Raw genomic sequence first — 15,041 nt, 5'->3', positions numbered from 1 at the left:
TGGCTGTTAGGTGGTACTGTAAGCATTGCCTTTAAGCCATAACTATTGGCAAGGGAAGGGCAGATAGGAGACGGATGGGATGTGAGAAGGAACGCACAGCCTGTGTATAGTGTTTGGAAATGTTACCCATCCCCTTCAACGACCCAAGCCTTGATGCTCCCAGTGGCCATAGCCAGCCACTAATAACCTGCCCCTCCCTGCCCAGAACGCACACCCCTGGGAACTCTTTGACCTAACTCTATGCTTTAAGGTTATGCCAATGTTTTTTCTAAGCTCTCTTCTGAAAGGAAATGTCATTATTGCAGCTGTAGACCAGCTCCCAGTGTAATCCAAATGCCTTATCGAAGTGTGCCTTTAGCAACTTGGTTTATAATCAATGTGTGTGGTCTTGCATCTGTTCATTGCAACCAATTCTAGTTAGAAACAAGCATTGGCAAAGCTAACAGTGTTGGTGTTAGTAGAGGCATTGATGGACATTTTCCAGGCACTGGCATAATAGGCCTAGCTACTAACACCATTTGCCAGCTGTTGAATCTTATGGCCAGTTAACACCATTACGGCAGTGCCTGGCAAATGCCTTTCCCACGCCTACAAAGAACCCCAAACTGTTGGCTTTGCTAGTGCTTGTAATATTAGTATTTTCTCTGGATAGCAAGGAAAGATTCAACAAGAATGAACACTGGGCATTCCCATGGCTGGTTGCTTTACATTAGAAAAAAGGTAGCAATGGCAGATACATTAACCAGTGAAGTAGGGAGGTGATTGGACAGTGAAAGGTGATGCCACAATATTCACAGCATTGAGACATTGCATATAATGAATATATCATGCACAGAATACACATCTCTGTATAGGTGATGGTGGGACTGGGGAATCAGAGAGAAAGGCGGGATTCTTCTTCTATCAGGGAGGTCCATTTTCAGGGCAGTTTTGAAGCGTGACAAATGAAGGGATGGACTTTGAGAAAAATGAGAGTCCGCACAGGGAGGGCGGGGTATAGAGAGGCAGAGAGTGCAGAGTATGCAAGGAATGAGCAGTTCATATGTCAAGTAGAAGAATACATTTAGAGATGGAGCAATATCTAATGGAATGCCATCCAACACAGAGGCGGTGCATAGAGGTGGGTGAGGGGAAAAACAGTTCCAACAGTGTGTGTCTGTATGTGTGTGTGTGTGTGAAGTACCTTGTGGAGTGGCATCAAGGAATATGAGCAAGTCCCATGATGCAGCTGGAGCAGTGATCCAACCTTCTGAGGACAATGGTGAAGATGAGAATCTTGGCAAAGTGACAGGTGAGACAGGGATGGATTTCTCAGGTGTTGAGTATGGTAAGCCTGGCAGCCGTCGAGGTAGAAATGATGAATTGTTGTATTTTCAGATCTCCATCAAATAGAATCCCCAGAATGCGGGTCACATACGAGTACTACTTTAGGTGCCATCTCTCGGGTTGAAACGCAGTCCATCCTCTTCCTTTGAGCAGTTTTGTAAAGGAGCAGGTGGAAATGTCATCCTTAGCTCCTGCCCCCTCACCTCCATCATATTGGAACAGCAGCAGAAGAGCCTTATGTGGGACACCAGGTATTGTCCCAATACCGCATTCAGAGCATGAGAGACGACAAGCACTCAGACAACAGTATCGAATGTCCCCTCGCACTGAAAGGGTGGAAGGATGTCTGCATACACCATTGGACATCGAAGAGCTGACGTCATGAGGGAAAGATATAACGACACACTGAAACGATATGAAAATATTTAAAGGATAAAGATGTTGTTAGAGTGATAAGAGAAACATGTAATTGAAGATGAAGAAATCATATACACCAAAGAAATAAGTGAGGAGAGATGAAGTGAATGTACATATGCAGAAACCCAAGGTAGCTGAGACATATAGAAGCTTGCTGCAGAAGAAAACATAAAGTGGCTACAGCGGCCATGATGGAAAGATGGACGTCGGACTTGTGTTGGAACCAATCAAACTACCCCAGAGACATCCAGGGCTGCAGAGTCAGGAGATGTTAGAAAACCACTTTTTGTGAGGAATAAAGAGGAGTCTATTGGCCTGGGATCAAGGATGCCACTTCAAGGAATAATTGCAAGGCACAAAGTCAAGGAGTCAAGAGGGTAGTCCATGTACGTAAGACATATTTCTCTTAGATTAAGCAAAGAAGAAAACATCTGCAAGCGCCTAGTATTGGAAAATCAAAGCTGAGAAAAGGCTAAGCCAAGTGAGCAAGTCTCCAGAGGCCAAGAGGTGTAATGACACCCAGCTTAATTAAATTAAATAGCCGTTAATAAAATGACGAAATGGACTAAATCGTGGCCTCCTCACATGCAACTCAGAAGTCGAAAACAAGTGCTATTCATTAAACCCCAGACGAAGATAATGGTGTACCTACACGCCGTTGAAAGTCCCCGAACAGAGAGTAGCCTGCAAGTCCAACTATAAAGAAGAAGCCTTGGCTTGTGGCCTGACCGATGAGAGCGGATGGACTAATTGGGCAAGTGGGTATACGTATTTAGAGGTAGTTCAAGTCGTGCCTACTAGATAAGGAGCATCCAGTGATAATAATTATATGATATATAGGCATATATGATCCCTTAACCTTCAATAGGTTTCACAGTTTGTCACGTAAGATGACATCATAGCTGAAGTACATTGAGGTATAAAAGCTTTGTGTAATCAAAATTGAACTGTGAGTGTGTGGACTACAGTTTGCTGTTCGCAAAATTGCCCTACTTTATTTTAAGCTGAGAATAAAGTAGTACTTGGGATGCTTCAAGGTGCTCGAGCACATTTTTTCTGCTTGCCCTGACTCTTACTACCTTTTATCAGTGTTACTGCAGGAGGTGTCCTCCCTGTATTTTGTTTTAAGTCTTGCGTTGGTATAATTGCTGTCCTTTTTCTCAATTCCTGCCAGAGGTATACTCACTTCCAGTCAGATCTTTCAGCCTTTTTTTGCTGTGGTTTCGATATTTGTGACACCGACATAAGCAGCAACATATTGCCGTCATTAGTGGCTGGATGGCGGGGGTGATCCATGTTTGAGCATGCAGGCAGGAAGGGGTAAAGGTGCAGGTAGGGCTGTGATCATTCAAGGGGATAGACAGTGCAGAGTTGAATTCGGTAAAGGCGAGGAGGGGGAGGGAGAGCTTGGAGGAAAATGTTGAATTGATTGCTGTTGGGGATCAGGGAGTTGGGCTTGAAGTTACGTCTGATGACAGATGAGGAAAATGGGCAGAAGAGTGGAGGAAGAATAGAGAGGGTGAATTTTATGCGTGAGTAATCAGAAGGGGGATTGGTCAATTGTGGGAGCAGAGGAGACCACAGTGGAATATAGAAATATGGTTTCGAGAGAGTTGCCTTCGGTGTGGGTTGCGAGGTTATGCCAGTTGACTATTGAGTGTTTTAGAGAGAATAGAGTAATGTTGGTGCCGTTGGACCTTAGTAAAATTTGAGAGGTAGAGGTCACCCATTATGATGGCAGGGACATCAATTGAGAATGATTCAAGTAAGGGGTCAAGATCAGAGAAGAAGAGGTTGAGGCAGCCCTGGTCGGGGTTAGATGAGGAGGTGTAAGAGGGGTGAGAGTGATATGTTGGATCTAGATACGCTTAGATTCGGAGGGAGTGAAATCTGAGAGGGGAAAGGGTACCCATGGTGGTCCTTCCTAATCATGAGACCAAAACAGCTGCCTTTTTTGGAGGGATGAGGGGAGTGGGAAAAATAGCCAAAGCCAGTGTCAAGGGTTGACATTTCGGGGGTGTTATGCCAGAAAATCCATGTGTCAGTGATACTCATCACTGAGAGTTTGGGGTGATGGAAATCGAAAAGATTTATGGGGAAGGAGATTTTTTGTAAAGGGATTGGGCATTCCAGTGGCCCAGGGTGAGGTCAATAGGGAGAGCAGAGGTGGGGGAGTTTGTTGCCGGGGTAGATGAAGAGATGTAGGTAGGGTTGGTGAGCTTGGTGTCGATGGGACAGGAGACAGAGGAGCAGCCGGAGTGGTTTTCGGCAGGTGAGTGACTAATGCAGTTAGGCTGACTGAGTAGAGGTGCCAGGGCAGTGGAAGGAAGAGAGGGTAGGTGGAGGATATGGGAGAGAAACGGGAAAGGAACAGTAAGGAGGACAAGTAGTATTGGTAGGAATATGGTAGTCAAGGAGTGTGAGGAGGTTGTAGGATGGAACAGATGGTTCTAATGTGTCCAGTAAATGCAATTTAAGAAATAGCGGGTTCCTAGCCGACCAAGCAATGCAATTTAAGAAATCGCAAGTTCCTAGGCAACCAAGAAATACAATTTACAAGGTTCAGTTTCTATATGCATTGGGGGAAGTTCGTAACATTGATTGCGCAGATTTAGGAAATGGGTCTCGCATGGTAGTTCGGCATTGAGGGGAAAATGGATGCAGGGTGGGTAATTAGGCAGAATGAGTAGCCCTACCACCTTCCAAGCCCAAAGAAGGCCAAGCAGAATATGCCCTTGACTGTGTAACCCTTTGTTGTGGACGCCAGATGGTGGGATGCCTCTGGACAGCGATTTACTGGATGGCACATGATAAAGCTGCCTGTCTCCATAATGGCTACACAGGGACAAAGGCCAGGCACAATGTTTATCCAAGTGCAGAGATCTTCTTCAGCTGAGCTCCAAGTCCAAAAGGGAGCGACTAAATATTACTGGTGCTAAATGCAGCCTCCTGGCTTCTGGGATACACTGAGAAGTTCAGTCCTGCACAGGTAAAAAACAGAGCTGTGTGCTTGCAATCACATGGGAAGGATAGTACACTGAGGGAGCTGCCTGCTTCCAAAATGGCTGCTTAATGGAAAAAGCCATGCCAAATGGTGGACCAAGTGCAGGAATCATCTTCAGCTGAGCTCCAACTCCTGCACAGTGAAATGCTGGTAGTAATTGGATCTGCATGCTGTAATCATATAGGCTAGAAAGGCCAATGAGAAAGCTACATGCTCTCAAAATAGCCACGCAGGGGCAAAGGCCAGGCAAAATGGTGGTCCAAGGCTCGAGGCTTCCGGTCGCACTCGCATTGCATTCTCTGTACCAGATTCTCCCCCAACAAATTGGCGCAAGTGAGGAGATGCGCCAACACATCTCCTTACATGCGCCAAAATAAGTTGCAGTCCCATTCAGATGCCTTTCCCCCCCCCCAAATAAATTCACGAATGGGGTGCGCTTTAAAATGCTCCAAAACGGGGTCCATCCCTCTGTGCCTTTGAAAACAGGCGTAGAAGGAGGCGCAAATCATGACCGGGTCATTTATGACCCAGTCATGATTTTCTTCTAAAGTGTGATAGCCGTGGGTAAAACCACAGTGCGCACCACAGACTGGTGTTCTCTCTCCATTAAGGGCCAAATTAGGATGGAAACGCTTTTTTTTAAAGTTATTTCACTGAGACAGTGCAGCGCTATTGTCCAGCCCCTCCTGAAATGCACAGGTCAACTGGGCAAAAAAAGGTGACCTGAGCACCTCTGCGCCCCTTTAATTTGCCCTATATTTTGAGACCCCGGCCCTCTACATTTCTACGTTGGGCTTATTAACCTTGTCCTTTTTCTCGATTCCTACTCTTTCTACTGTTCCCAGTTCCTGCTTGTTAGGGAGAATTCTCTTGAAAGGCTAATTTCCCTTACCTATAGAGTCCCCCAGCAGCTTTGATGGATTTCTAGGGTTTATCTTTTTCTCCTGCTAAGAGTGAGACTCTTTTCCCCACTCTTAGCTGTATTTTGATGTATGTTTCAGTCTGTTTTTGTGTCTGTGGGCTATGGAGTTTTCTCACTCCATAGGTATCATCTTTTTACATGTGTGTTACACAGCACCCTCAGTTCAGTAACACAGGCGTGTCATAGCTGGTCCGATAGCACAGCAAGTAGAGTGCTCGCTTTGACATCTGTGCAGAGCCTGCTGACGCAGGTTCGGAATCCCGGCAGTGCCAAACTCAGCCTTTCATTCTTCCAAGGTCGATAAATGAGCACCACACACTGTGGGTAATAATAAGCAGCGCTCAGATACCTGAGGGTTCGTAGCGCTATATAAATGCTAAATATTTATTATTATTCTTTATTATTATTATAGTGACCTCCAAACATAGACTCCATACCCTGGGACTGACTACTGTCTCCCACAGGGCCGTCACGAGGGGGGTCCACGGGGGGCAAACTGCCCCAGGCCTCGCACTTGCGGGGGGCCTCGCGGCCCCCTCTCCTAAGTGGAAGGCAGCACAGTCTCCCGTGTCCTTTTTGCACAGTCTCCCGTGTACTTTTTTCACACGGGAGACTGTGCTGTCTGCTCTCTGCCCCTGCAATGATTTTGCTGTTTGTTGCGAAGCCATTTGGCTCGGCAACAAACAGCAAAATAATGGGAGACAGCAGAGCTCAGAAGTGAGCTCTGCTGCCTCCCTCATTCAGCCGACAACGTGGACATGCTGAATGACAAGAGAGGACTCCTCTCCTGTCAGTCAGTGTGTTCACGTTGCTCAGCGTGACCACGCTGACTGATGGGAGAGGAGTTCTCGCTTGTCAGTCAGTGTGTTCATGTTGTCAGCGTGATCACGCTGACTGATTGGAGAGGAGTTCTCTCTTGTCAGTCAGTGTGTTCACGTTGCTCAGCGTGACCACGCTGACTGATGGCAGAGGAGATCTCTCTTGTCAGTCATGGTGTTCACGTTGCTCAGCATGACCAAGCTGACTGACAGGAGAGGACTCCTCTCCTGTCAGTCAGTGTGTTCACGTTGCTCAGCGTGACCACGCTGACTGATGGGAGAGGAGTTCTCGCTTGTCAGTCAGTGTGTTCATGTTGTCAGCGTGATCACGCTGACTGATTGGAGAGGAGTTCTCTCTTGTCAGTCAGTGTGTTCACGTTGCTCAGCGTGACCACGCTGACTGATGGCAGAGGAGATCTCTCTTGTCAGTCATGGTGTTCACGTTGCTCAGCATGACCAAGCTGACTGACAGGAGAGGACTCCTCTCCTGTCAGTCAGTGTGTTCATGTTGTCAGTGTGATCACACTCATTGATGGGAGAGGAGTTCTCTCTTGTCAGTAAGTGTGTTCACGTCGCTCAGCGTGACCATGCTGACTGATGGCAGAGGAGTTCTCCCTTGTCATTCAGTGTGTTCACGTTGCTCAGCATGACCACGCTGACTGACATGAGAGGAGTTCTCTCTTGTCAGTCAGTGTGTTCATGTTGTCAGCGTTATCACGCTGACAGATGAGAGAGGAGTTCTCTCTTGTCAGTCAGTGGTTTCACGTTGTTCAGCATGACCATGCTTACTGACATGAGAGGAGTTCTCTCTTGTCAGTCAGTGTGTTCATGTTGTCAGCGTGATCACGCTGACTGATGGGAGAGGAGTTCTCTCTTGTCAGTCGGTGTGTTCACGTTGCTCAGCGTGACCACACTGACTGATGGGAGAGCAGTTCTCTCTTGTCAGTCAGTGTGTTCACGTTGCTCAGCGTGACCACGCTGACTGATGGGAGAGGAGTTCTCTCTTGTCAGTCAGTGTGTTCACGTTGCTCAGCATGACCATGCTGACTGACAGGAAAGGAGTTTCCTCTTGTCAGTCAGTGTGTTCATGTTGTCAGCGTGATTTACGCTGACTGATGGGAGAGGAGTTCTCTCTTGTCAGTCAGTGTGTTCATGTTGCTCAACATGACCAAGCTGACTGACAGGAGAGGGCTCCTCTCCTGTCATTCAGTGTGTTAATGTTGTCAGCGTGATCACACTGATTGATGGGAGAGGAGTTCTCTCTTGTCAGTAAGTGTGTTCACGTTGCTCAGCATGACCATGCTGACTGATGGCAGAGGAGTTCTCCCTTGTCAGTCAGTGTGTTCATGTTGCTCAACATGACCAAGCTGACTGACATGAGAGGAGTTCTCTCTTGTCAGTCAGTGTGTTCATGTTGTCAGTGTGATCACGCTGACTGATGGGAGAGGAGTTCTCTCTTGTCAGTCGATGTGTTCACGTTGCTCAACGTGACCACACTGACTGATGGGAGAGGAGTTCTCCCTTGTCAGTCAGTGTGTTCATGTTGTCAGCGTGATCACACTGACTTATGGGAGAGGAGTTCTCTCTTGTCAGTCAGTGTGTTCACGTTGTTCAGCATGACCACACTGACTGACAGGAGAGGGCTCCTCTCCTGTCAGTCAGTGTGTTCATGTTGTCAGCGTTATCACGCTGACTGATGGGAAGAGGAGTTCTCTCTTGTCAGTCAGTGTGTTCACGTTGCTCAGCATGACCACGCTGACTGATGGGAGAGGAGTTCTCTCTTGTCAGTCAGTGTGTTCATGTTGCTCAGCATGACCAAGCTGACTGACAGGAGAGGACTTCTCTCCTGTCAGTCAGTGTGTTCATGTTGTCAGCGTGATCACACTGATTGATGGGAGAGGAGTTCTCTCTTGTCAGTAAGTGTGTTCACGTTGCTCAGCGTGACCACGCTGACTGATGGCAGAGGAGTTCTCTCTTGTCAGTCAGTGTGTTCACGTTCCTCAGCATGACCATGCTGACTGACATGAGAGGAGTTCTCTCTTGTCAGTCAGTGTGTTCATGTTGGCATCGTGATCACGCTGACTGATGGGAGAGGAGTTCTCTCTTGTCAGTCGGTGTGTTCACGTTGCTCAGCCTGACCACACTGACTGATGGGAGAGCAGTTCTCTCTTGTCAGTCAGTGTGTTCACGTTGCTCAGCGTGACCACGCTGACTGATGGGAGAGGAGTTCTCTCTTGTCAGTCAGTGTGTTCACGTTGCTCAGCATGACCATGCTGACTGACAGGAGAGGAGTTTCCTCTTGTCCGTCAGTGTGTTCATGTTGTCAGCGTGATTTACGCTGACTGATGGGAGAGGAGTTCTCTCTTGTCAGTGTGTTCACGTTGCTCAGCGTGACCACGCTGATTGATGGCAGCAGAGTTCTCTCTTGTCAGTCAGTGTGTTCACGTTGCTCAGCATGACCATGCTGACTGATAGGAGAGGACTCCTCTCCTGTCAGTCAGTGTGTTCATGTTGTCAGCGTGATCACGCTGACTGATGAGTGAGGAGTTCTCTCTTGTCAGGCAGCATGTCTACGTGTCGGCTGCGTGGATGCTTTTTAAGGGTGCATGGAGGTAAGTTGTTTTTTATTTTAAATTAAAAGTGTATATGTGTATTTAAATTAAATTTGTATGTATATGTGTATGAATGCATGCGTGCATGTTGGTGTTTGTGTCAATGCTGTGTTTGGTTTTATGTATACATGCATGTATGGAGTTGTGTAACTGGTGGATGAATGCATGGGTGAAAGTGTTTTTTGTGAGTGTGTGTTCAGCACCACCCCTAAATGTAGCCACCGTGGGGGCCACTTCATTAAGGGGTGGTTCATGGCATCAGAGGTGCACCTAGGCTAAATGTCAGGGGGCAAAGGGGACTAACACTTCAAATGTTGGGAGAGGCGCTAACGTCAAAAGCTGTGAGGGAGGGGCAAACTTCCTTGTGTGGGGGCACCCAACATCTTTCCATATTTCGAATGAGTCTAATCTGGAGAAGCTTCAACGTTACAAGCAGCTACCGCTTGCCTTAATTTCTGAAACGTCACACTTAAGGACTGCTGTGAGAATGAGATGTCTCATGTCACCACTTCCCTTCTAATTACTCCCCTAGCATGCAAGTGCTAACCCCACATCACGATTTCAATTACCTAAAAACGTATGGATATGAATGCAGGTGCTAACAGAGAAATTACTTCTCATGGTCATGCAAATCCCTATGGTAATTCTCACCCAGTCCCTGCCCTCCCCACCCAAAACACCTCCTCACTGGAACTCTTTGAGCTAGCTTTAAACATGCCTTGCCATCAAACTTTGCCCTCAATGTGCCAGCAAGTGTTTCCTCAAAGGAATCTTCTGAGAGTTCATGACTCCATTGGAGTTGTAAACAGGGAACGTGTAATAAAAATGTCTTAATCAGGTCTGCCTTTGACCACTCAATTTAAAAGCACCCTGCATGTCTTTCGCTGAAGTTCTTTTAAAAATAAGCACTGGCGAAGCCAGCAGTTTTGGCTTGTGTATAAGTATTAGGCATTTACCAGGCACTGCTATTAGCTGCTCAGGTACTCAAACCATTTTGCACTGACACTATCAATGGCCAGCTAATACCAAAACAGAAGTGCCTTACCCATGCCTACACAAATGCCCAAACTGTTAGCATTGCCAGTGCTCTTTTTGCTTTACCCTTGATGCACAGGACTGTGCATCAAGGTTAAAGCAAACATACTACTTAGCTAAATTGGCCCACATTGAATGTAGGCCAATCTAGCCAGTAATAACACTTATGGTACACAGTCAGCCTGGATATACTTTCTGTGGCATGGCATTTTTACTAGCTCGGAGTCCGTACATGGTAATAATGGCATATATTGAGGCAGCCTGCATCGACATAATTAAAACAACCAGCATGAATATATTTTTATACTAGCATATCTCCCGTGGAAAGGCGGCACGGAATGTATTGGAAAATGTTCCTATGCAAAATGTGTGATTTACAACTATTGGGAATTTCCATGTACTTCCATACAAAACCAATTGCAAACTGTATGGATTTCTACCCAATTTAGCAAAAAAGTGCTGTGAAATGCATACTTTTAACCCAATGTTTCAAACATTTTCTTGGGAGTGAAAACCCACCTCAAGCAACCCTTGTTTGGTTTGGGCTCCCTCACTGTGCTCTGTTGATCCTGCCTAATTGGCACAAACATTTAAGCCTCTTAAGTTTAGAAATTTACCAGCCTCCACCGTACATCATTTGTCACTGTGTATGATGTGTTTTTTAATGCGCACACAGGGGCAGGGTGCTCCTTAATGATGTGATATGGCATTTATAACGTGCCTGTACACAAGTGTTTCTAGGCACGACAAGGCAAGGAGGCAGAAACAAAAGAGTAGGACAAAACACAGATCTTACTAGGCCTTTTGTCATTCAGATCGCGCAAGAGCAGGGAAGGGGCGAGGGGAGAAGTGCCATGGGTGGGGTAGGATGCAGAAGTGCAACCAACAAGTGGAAAGTGTGGGTACTCATAAGTGCAGCCAACGGGTGGAGAATAAGAGCAAGAGCGGGGACTGTAGGGTTACAAATACAGACCACAAGTGCAGGAGAGCCAAGAGGCAGTGCGGGATTGCAACAGGACAGGCAGGGACCTGGGCCCGAATTCAGAGCTTGACCAGGTGACCAGTGCATGTATCAGGCAGGTGATCAGCAAGAGAGAGGAAGAGAGAAGGCAGAAGCAAAGAGACAGGTCTTGAGTTGCTTCCAGAACCAGTTATGGTTCTGCTCAAGTTTCAGAGAGGAAGGGAGGCTGTTTTCAGAGGGAGGCCCCAGCCGAAGAAAGCGATCTGCCCTCAACTCTTTGCTTGGAAAAGTGAATGACCCTCAGAGAGTTGGAGGTGGCGCAGTGGAGAGCTCATGCCATCCTATATATATTTTTGCATATGATACAAAAGTTAGTCTGGCATAAACCTTTCTTCAGTAGAGAAATCTAACTCTGCTGTAGTTGATTTGGAGTTGTAGTAATAAACCATATTTGGGATCCTGCACACAAACTCGAGGGGAGATTTCTCGAGTCTCCTGTTTGCGGAGGTGCAACCGCTGGCTGAGTGCAAAAAATTGTAAGGGGGCCTCACTAAATGTTTTGCCCCGGGCCTCACCACATCTTCTGACAGCCCTGGTCTCCCAGTGCATGCAAAGTTAACATTGACTTTGCTAGTCAATAATTATGAACAAAACCAGTACAGACCATCTTACTATGGAGTTACTGGGAAGGGTTAATAGTTTTTCCCTGTAGTTCATTTTCGAGAGGGTACTGTCCAGTCCCTCTCCCCAAAGTTTCTGGCTGGTGGCAGTGGTTACTACCATTAATATTCTACCGCAAATATTTTCCTATGGGATTTTCCCATTGTTCGAGGCTACCACTTTTTATGATAGCCTTTACATACCGCCGGGTCATTTTAATATTAACTTTACTCCAGTGTTTTTTTTTTGCCAGATCTTTGATAATATTTCTTTCTCGTGTCGCTCTCTGTAATCCAAACCGAGGTCGGGGCCCTTTTTTTGTCCTTTTGGCGGGCTTCTAGACAGAAGCCCTCCTTCAGGCGCCCATGAGTCTGGGGTAGACAGGATGTGTGGGAGGGGGAATAGGCACCCTAGACAGGGTTGCCTAAGCAACCCAAGTCGCAATCTGCCCTGATAGGATGGGGGGTTATCCCGCCAGGAAACCACCCCGCTGTGTCAGTGACAGGCTGTATGAATGGGGGGTTTTCTGCATAAAAGCAGGGATCTGCGGACTGGAAGATAGACATCGCCACTGGACCTGAGAAATCCAAAGAGGAGAGAAGCCGAAGACATCTGCAACGACTGAACCACCAGTGAAGCCCTGCTGCAGATCCTCACCACTTTTCTCCAACGACAAGAGAAGATCTTCACCTGCAAGAGCCTTCTTCCCTTGAGCTGTTGGGACCAACCAGTTCGCCAATCGCCTTCCAGGACCTGCCTTGGTCGAATCACCAGTGCCAAGCACTAGGAGACCGGATAGTCGGGCACCCGTACACCATGACCGCGATTAAAAGGAGCATACCTTTTATTCCGTTTGGGCATCACCGCGGCCGGCTTCATTCCTGGGCAGTGCAGTAACTCGAACCTTCCTCCACAACGAGAGCCTCTCTTCCTCTGCTGGATCTCCCAAACTGCAGGAACTGCCAGGAACAACCGCCACCACAGGAGCCTCTTCCAATTTTAAGGTTCATTGTTCCGCCAGGCCTCCTGTTTCGTTGGGTACTGCTAAAGGTGTTTTAAATCCTTTACTTACCTTCTGGGCTGGCCGTCCCAATCGTCTAACATTGTCTTTTTACCTTCTGCACCCTCCTTTTCAACCTTTAAACAAAGACTTGACTGCAGCTACTAGAACCGTTTGAACTTGGGCACTTTGCCTCGTGCCACTGACACTGGCACAGGCCAATTGACTCTGGTTAATTCTGTTACAACTGCCTTCTCTAGATTTCTTCTCATCAAGAAATGTGTTGGTGCACCTAAACTCTTATAACCGCCTTTCCTTCCCGTTTATATATTGTTTAAGTGCCATTTTGCTCGGTTTTCACCTCAGTATTGCTTGTGCTAAAGTACTACCTTGCCTAACTTGTTCACAATCCAATTGGGAAGTGTTGCTGGTGTGTTTAGGAGTCTATCCCTGTATAACTTGACCTTTCCCTCCCTCTGAAGAAATTGTTAGAGTGCCATTTCTGCTTGGTTTACACTGTGCCATTTTGCTCAGTTTTCACTCTTACTCAAACTTGTCTACAATTTAAATAGGGAGTTGTGTATACTTTTCTTGACTGTTTTAACTTGCTTTAATGATAGTGATTTGTGTGTAGAGTTAAGAGTGTGTAAAATAAATATATATATTCTTTTTGATACAAAGCTTTAGTCAGTGTTTCCTTGTCCCACAGTACTGTGGTCCTATTGTGTAAACCCTGAATACTGCTCATCTCCCTCTTGAGATAAGTCTGACTGCTCAGCCACAGCTACCAACTAAATCTGTGTGGTACAGACTGATACCAAAGGGGATTTATTGCATATACCTGTAGTCCTAATCTTCTGTAGTGCTCCCTAAGGGAACTGCATAGGATTCTGCCTAAAACACTGCTTGAAGTCTATGCCTTAGGGTTATCAATGCATAGGATGTGTGAATGCATGTTAAGTAGCGGGTACCTAGCTAGCAGGCGTCAGAGTGCAGTACAAACAATGTGATAGGTCAGAATTCGGAGACGGACACAGAGGCGTGGTTCCTTTGACTTTTATTCTTTCTTTAACAGTAAAAAGGAGGATTAATCTAACCCTAACCCTATAACTCCAAGCTGCCTCTACAACAGAACAAGTAAGAGGATTCTCGTAAGGATGTCATGATGTCTCAACAGAAGGGAAGTCCTTGGCCCAGGAATCCTATTCTAACCTAGCTTCTCTCCCTCCCTCTCAAAATAAATTAATAAAACACCAAGGACATACGGTTGGGATTTCCGCACTGACAGGGATGGCTGCTGGCTTACAAACACCATCCCTTTGGTTCTTTATCAAAGGCCCTTGCCTATGTTTACAGTACCAGTCATACAGTTTGTGTAATGCTGGACTGCTGTCCCGTGACTACAGCCAGGCCTCTTTGCTTCCCTTCCAACTTTAGGTTTTCTCTGAGTCTAATCTCCCTTTGTGGAGAATTTCTTCTTTCCTTGCTCAGTCCCAATCTGGCGTCCTCTCAGTCTCTCCCTGACTCTGGGGGCTCTGCTCCTTCTCACTCCCCACTCTGGGGTTCTTTCGTCTTTTCCCCACTCAGGAGCCCTTTTCTTTCTCATTCCTCAATCTCTTCCCCACTCTGGGATGTGTCTCTTTCTTTCTCCCCACTCAGGGTCTTCTTCAGTCTCTCCCCTCTCCCAGATTCATTTCTTTTTCTCTCTCTCCACTCTGGGGATTCAAAGTTCTGATACTCTCAACAAACAAACACAAATATTCAGCTGCACTTTTTGAATGGGGTGACAACTTCACCCCTAGATCCCCCTCTTCCAGGCACAAACCTTTCACAGTCGTACTCGACTAATCCAAACAGTTCTATTCTCAATTAACTTTTGATGATAACTTTTCACCCTGGATCTCCCTCGTCTGGGCTTGGATGCCAAATGATAAGCAGGACGGTTCACTTCTCCTTGTCTTGCAATTTCTTATTTCATGAATCTTAATGTCCTTTTGAACAACTCTCCAGGGTTTATCCCGGCTAGTCAGCCTCCCTCTTCTCGGTTCACTCTCGCCGACCTTTATGATATACAGTTCATGCATTCACTTTACCAAGCGGGTTTCACTTCCCATTCACTTCAAGATCATCTGTTGGTCAAAGACTATCGACGGTACAGGGGATTTTGCATGACCCCTGTATGACCACTTTGAACTCTCGTCTCGCTTTTCTCCCAAGGCCTTCTGGTAACTGTAGTTCCACAATACAGTAATCACCATGAGCGCGCACCCACGTGGTCCCTGACTC

At 46.6% G+C, this 15,041-nt stretch overlaps 1 protein-coding gene across 1 annotated transcript in view; it reads left to right on the top strand.

Moving 5' to 3' along the window:
- Positions 1–15,041, top strand: part of NIBAN3 (niban apoptosis regulator 3) — a 402,636-nt gene that overhangs the window by 225,256 nt on the left and 162,339 nt on the right. The gene's annotated exons all lie outside the window — the stretch shown is intronic.

This window comes from Ambystoma mexicanum, chromosome 3q (assembly GCF_040938575.1).
Source record: "Ambystoma mexicanum isolate Mex_15411 chromosome 3q, UKY_AmexF1_1, whole genome shotgun sequence".
Classification (NCBI taxonomy): domain Eukaryota; kingdom Metazoa; phylum Chordata; class Amphibia; order Caudata; family Ambystomatidae; genus Ambystoma; species Ambystoma mexicanum.
The sequence above is the reverse complement of the archived record's forward strand: the minus strand, read 5'-3'. Positions and strand labels throughout refer to the sequence as shown.